General features: G+C 34.9%; 1 long non-coding RNA gene across 1 annotated transcript; it reads left to right on the top strand.

The window, feature by feature from the left end:
- Positions 1–474: 474 nt before the first annotated feature.
- Positions 475–3,396, top strand: LOC102003254. Its single transcript, XR_260982.1, has 3 exons — positions 475–645; positions 1,651–1,817; positions 2,178–3,396. It is a non-coding gene; the product is annotated as an uncharacterized LOC102003254 (long non-coding RNA).
- The last annotated feature ends 2,641 nt before the right edge of the window (positions 3,397–6,037 follow it).

The following is a 6,037-nucleotide window of genomic DNA, read 5'->3' as shown; positions in this document are numbered from 1 at the left end:
TGAGTTCTTTTAATGAGTTCTCAAATTTGTGTGCAGTCTTGGTACACTGGCAACGCTAACTGATGACTCCTGGGGGTATGAGATCCAAAGCCAAAATTACAGTATCTTTGAGGAGCCCAGCACTCACTAAAGAAAACAAATATCAGATCATCACTTTCACCATTATCAAAAGGGTAGAATAGATGCACCAAGAGCTCCTTGTTATCCTTCTAAACATTCTCAATGACATTAGCTAAGAGTTAGACAATAAGGCAAAAGAAGGGAAGCATCAGGTTTACTCTAACCTGCTTTTAGTCAATTTGCATGCTAGGATTTAACACAGCTTCCAAATATTTTAACAGATTGTTTGTCCATATTGGGTTTGGATTATATTTTATGTCTCTGCCTTTTCTGTCTCCACATATATCTGTAGGAAATTCAGATAGAATGCTAAGTAGTTTGTTTTTTTTTTAATTTTTTTTTTTTCAGGAAGTCAGTGGCTCTTACAGTCAAATAGGCATAAGAAGTTCTGGTTTGTCATGACATCCAGATTAATACAAACAACAATATATTTGGTGGAACAGTTTGATAAAATTGAAGAAGGGGATTTAGAAGTTTTCCCCATAAAGGAATGATAACCAAGGACATAGATATGCTTGATCTGATGTAAGTATTACACAATGTGTACATGCATTGAATTATTTCATAGTATCTCATTAATACACATATATTTAGCTATCAGTTAAAAGTAGATAAATAAATTTTTAAAAATAAATTTAGCTGCTTCTCCTTTTCAAATTTTTCTGTTTCTCCACAGTCTTTCTGATTCCAAAACACAGTTATTTTTCAGGTTCAGTCTAAATTTCATAATTTCTGTGAAATCATCTTACAGTTCAATGTACTTAGTATTAATTCTATGTCATAAGAGCTACAAGATTTTTCTCCCTCATACATTACAGCATTTGTAAGGTTCTTATACTATATTAAGCTGGTCCATGCCTACCTTAACAAAATGTACTATTTTAGGTAATAGAAAGTGTATGTTGTTTAGAAAACCTCTAGCACTCTGCACAGGGACATATTGAATGTCATTATACTAGCAAATAGAAAGGATGCAATAAAAATAATAGTGATGCTAGCTTTTATTGAGCACTTAATATGTGCCATTACCTCTTCAATATTCTACTTTTATTAACTTATTTAATTCTGCAAACAGTTTATGAGTGAAGACCTCATGTTTCCCTCATTTTAAAGATGAAATAAGTGAAGCATATAGCGATTAAAACTTTCCTAATGTAAACTGCTCCTAATTTAAAAAAAAAAAGTTAAGCTTTGAATCAATGCAGTCTAATTTCAGAGGATGAACTGTTAAAATATCATGTGAAACTGGCTGAACAATTTAAAGACTATGTGAAAATTCACATAGTAAATAATAGGTAAATAATATTGCTGCAGCCTGATTTAGAAATGAGTAGGTAAAATACAGTAGCAGTTAAAGTAGAATTTTAGGTAAATGGTTAATCACTGTTCTTCATAAGTTAATCCCAGCAAATGCATGAGATGTTTGTATAATAAAATGTATATGTTGTTTATATGGGATTCAAATTTGGGTATCTTATGCAGCATTTTATTCAGTAATTCTACTGATAAGAATAATTTATGCATCTACAGAGAAATACAATTTGTGTGTTAGATAACAAGGCAGAGAAAGACTTTGAAGAGGTGGAGAGAGGGAAGCAGCCACGCCCATGAGCTGCACAGAGCCCTGCCGTGGTTTGAATGTGTTCTCCAGAGTTCACTCGTGGGAACTTTAATCTCCAAAGCATGAGTGTTCAAAGGTAAGATCTGTAAAAGGGATGAGGTACCGAACAGAAGCCCGCAGTTTAATGTTGAACTTCACAGCTTTCAGAATATTCCATGAGCCAGATACTGTGTGTTTATGTTCTTCATAAACTACCGTCTCAGGTATTTAGCTAAGTCAACACAAAAATGAACTCAGACCCTCCACCATGTCATCCTCTGTGAAGGTGGCTGCATCCGGGGACTGAAGAGAGCGTTAAAGGCACAGCCATTCAGTTCGAGCCCAGACCTCTCTGCCCCGCAGCACTACTCAGCTCCCGCTGTTTCCCTAGGGGGTTTGTGAGTAGCATCACGGTCTGACTTCCCGCTTGACCACGTCTTCCTCTTTCCTTTCACAGATTTTATTCTTTAATATATGTCTTACCCCTCAAACTTTGCCTGTCTGCGTCTAGAGAATCCAACCAGAGAATACAAAGATCAGCAAAGAGGAGGGTGAGAAGAACCCATGTTTTTCTCTATGAAGAACTTCTATTGCCAAAAGGAAAATTTATTATAGTTCACTTGCTGGTATCAGAACAACACACCCTGTCTCGGACACCAACCTGTATACACTCGAAAGTGAAAATGAAAAGAGTTTTAATGAAGACGCTATTTGCAAAGTTAGAGACAGGTGTAAAGGCCCAAGGAGGATGTTAATAAGAATAACTTCTTACCAAGAACGAATTTGACACGGAGATTATAAAAATATGACGAACTATACAAGAAGTCATCATCACACTAGGCCTGAAAAGATCAGGGTAAGGAATAATCAGAAGATTCCAGAAAATGTGTAGCTGTAGCTAAGACACAGGTTTTCTTTGATGAACTCTGGAAAAGTGCAGCTGTGAACGAACCATAGCGTAACATGCGAAGGGCTAAAGGAACACAAACCCAGCTCTCAGTCTATCCAGTGTGTCAAATCGCTGCCAGGGATTTCTGTCCCCTGAAGCACCCAGAAGCCAGAACGCCAGTCATAGATAACTTCCTTATACAGAAGGCAGCGCGAACAGAGAGTAGGGTGGATCCGGTAGGCAAATGGAAAATAGCCCAATGTATTAATCCTCAAGGTCAAGAATGACATGCTAATTTAGGAAGTACAGTAAGAGGAGAACACAGGAGAGAATACTGTATCAGAAATTGAAAGGCCAGAATTGTATGCTATTAATATCGCTTTGAAATTTCTGGCAAGCTATTCTATCTCTCTGAGCCGTTTTGTCTTCTGTGAAAAAGATTTCCATGAACTCTAGGGTTTCATCAAGGTTAACAGTCCATAATTAGACATATCCGAGTTTCCAATGCAAAGTATATGAAGAGAACGACTTCAGGAAATGAAATTCAGAATTATTTAAGAAAGCAGCATAATGATCAGATAGTAATGATCTGCTTAAGGAAAATTAAGAATGGAGCAGGAATAGCCCTTTGTACGGTTTGCAAATAAAGATGGATTATTAAAAATAATGAAAGTGGCTACAGAAGATGATACAAAAATGAAAAGAAACAAAAGAAACCCAGATGATTTAGTGAAATTTTAACAATAATCTAAATTATTCTGATCTAATCCAAATAGTAGCAGATTAAGAAAATAAAGTCCTTGCCTGTATGTTACATGTGCACATATATTTTATTTGAAAATAGTTTCAATATGAGTTAATCCTACTAACAGGTATATTTGAAAGTTTATCAATTCTCATTTTCATGAGGAATGATGAATGAGATGTTTATTTGAAAGTGCTTTGAAAGCTTTAAATTGCCACTCAAATATTGTTGACCTTTTTGCAGAGATCAATTTATTGGTTTCTTAATGGATTTTTTTTTGCCTAGATAGAAAAGTGCTTGGATGTTTCTAAACACATAATTTTGAAAGGAGAATCAAGGGTCATGATGAAAATCTGACATGGATAAAATACAATTCATTAGCAAGGTAGATTTTATTACGCTACCAGAATTGCAGTTCCTGTCCCTTTCATGCCTCTTCCTGTGAGAGGATGACCCCCCGCTGAACTCTGAAATGACCTTAAGCCTTGCTTTGACTGGTGAAATACAGATGCAAGACACATGTGATACTCTGGGGAGGAAGTTGAGAGCCAGCACGTCTCTTTTCCTCTGTCACCAAGAGTGGTGAGATACCGTGCAGCAGCTCCTCCGTCAACCTGGGTTTCATAGTGATGATGACATAGACAAAGCCCCCATCACTCAAACCAAGATGGGTATATATTTTTTAAAGAGAAATAAATCTTTGGACTGCTTTTCACTGTAGCAAAACAGCCTGTACAAACTCATGACATTGACTTCTCATTTTATTCAGATTGTTTTTCTTACCTAAGCAGATGGATGTTGGGTACCCATTTTCTGTTTTGATAGTCAAGCTGTACTTAAGGGTCCACATTTCCAAAGGGATAGATATATGTTGCCCCTTCGTTCTGATGGGTTTAAATAGGTTGAGTGACCTTAGCTGTTTTCATCACTGTCAAGTGGATGGTGGACATGAACTTGGGAGCTATGGGTTGAGAACAACTAAGGAATTCCAGTGGTAAGCCATACTTCAGTTAATGTGCTTTTTCTTATTGAGGCAAAACATGGATTTTATTTATACTACCTTTACAGATGGATTTGTTAATAATTCAACTTTGCAATTATTTCTTTCATTTATTTCTTTGATCCTTCTATTTTATCATGCTTAAACTTAATATTTTTATCTACTTAAAACTTTAGCAAATATTTTACTGGATGTCCATTAAGGTTGACTTTGACTGTGTTAACTTTGAGTAATTATAATAAATCCATTCAACAGAGGGCATAACCTCATGAATATTGTAGTGTGTGTACATGGCATTTTAAACTGTACACACTATCTTAACTGGATAGAGAAGAAAACACAGAGAGATTAAAGAGGAGATAAGGCAAGGCAAAGGGATTTCATAAAGTAGTAGAAATAAATTGTCATGGCAGTTAGGAGGAGAGGTAGACAAAATTTTCAAAGACAAAATGGTAGTCAACCTCAACCTGTGATTTGATGTGGTATGGAAATCTGATTTTGCATGCATAGCACATGTGTATTGCAGGAATAAGGCTTAAATTTAAGCACAAATCCTTTTGTTCCAAAATTTTGAGTGAAGAGAGGATGTAGAAACTACACAATCACATGGAAAAAATCTTTCTGAGTTGCAACTTTGAAGAGAATTTCTCTTCATACTGCCTTCTTTCTCACAATTCTTGTTCTATGGAGGACTAGAGTGAACACTAATGTTTTTGAAATCAAAGTTGGTTAGGGGCAGTTGGAATTGTGAAGACATTTATTTTGTATGTAATTGTAGAATTGTGTGGTTGAAAATCTTTTCTGAATAAGTTTATTAATAATCAAACTGATATAGAAATATATTCCTGGAAAATATCTTCTTACCCTTAATGTGCAAATCACTTAGCTGGCATTATAACATAAAAGTTCAGGGTCATGAGATGTATTGCTATGACATTCTGGAAGCACCAAGGACTACAGATTCATCATTAATGTGGAAAAACCAGTATGTGAAACAAACAAACAAACAAAATCTGTGGAATGTTTCCCAAAAATCAAACAAGTGTGGCAGGTAATTTTCCTCAGTGCAGTCCGAACAGAGCTCATATCTTATCAGGAATCCGGTCTTTGTTATAGTATACACAATGATAAAAAGGCAAATTGAGATTTTTGCCTCTGCTTTTAATGAGATTCATGCAAAATTAAATTTTTCATAACTTCTTTGAAGGATCGAACTTTTGGCAGTAGAATAAACAAAACTACACCAATAATATGTAGTGTGCATATTATGTATCTCAATTTTTAATAATAAAAAAATCTGCCAGTCATGCCAAAGGAAAGATTGAATTAACATTTTAATTCTCTAGAGAGAACGACTTCACAACAGTTTATTGTGAAGAAATGATTAGTGAGTATACATCTAAGTGGTAAAATAAAATATATCAGACAATTAATATAAATATAATCGCTTTTTAAATTGTGCTGTTTATAGTGTTTGCCAAATTTTAAAATTTGTAATACTTTTATTTCTTCATTAATACCTCAATTCATTGTTAATTTTACATTCAATATTTGTAGTGTTTAATTTTTAAAACTGGACTCCAAACTTCATAAGCTTGATGGCCCCTAAATTCTGGATCACAATATATGAGGAGTAATCAGAAAGTTTATTAGGATTACAGGTATAAGCAAAAGCATAAAAGT

Source organism: Chinchilla lanigera, unplaced genomic scaffold (genome assembly GCF_000276665.1).
Source record: "Chinchilla lanigera isolate Chin_1 unplaced genomic scaffold, ChiLan1.0 scaffold00022, whole genome shotgun sequence".
Taxonomy (NCBI): domain Eukaryota; kingdom Metazoa; phylum Chordata; class Mammalia; order Rodentia; family Chinchillidae; genus Chinchilla; species Chinchilla lanigera.
Note: the sequence above shows the minus strand (reverse complement) of the source record. Positions and strands in the feature narration are given on the sequence as shown.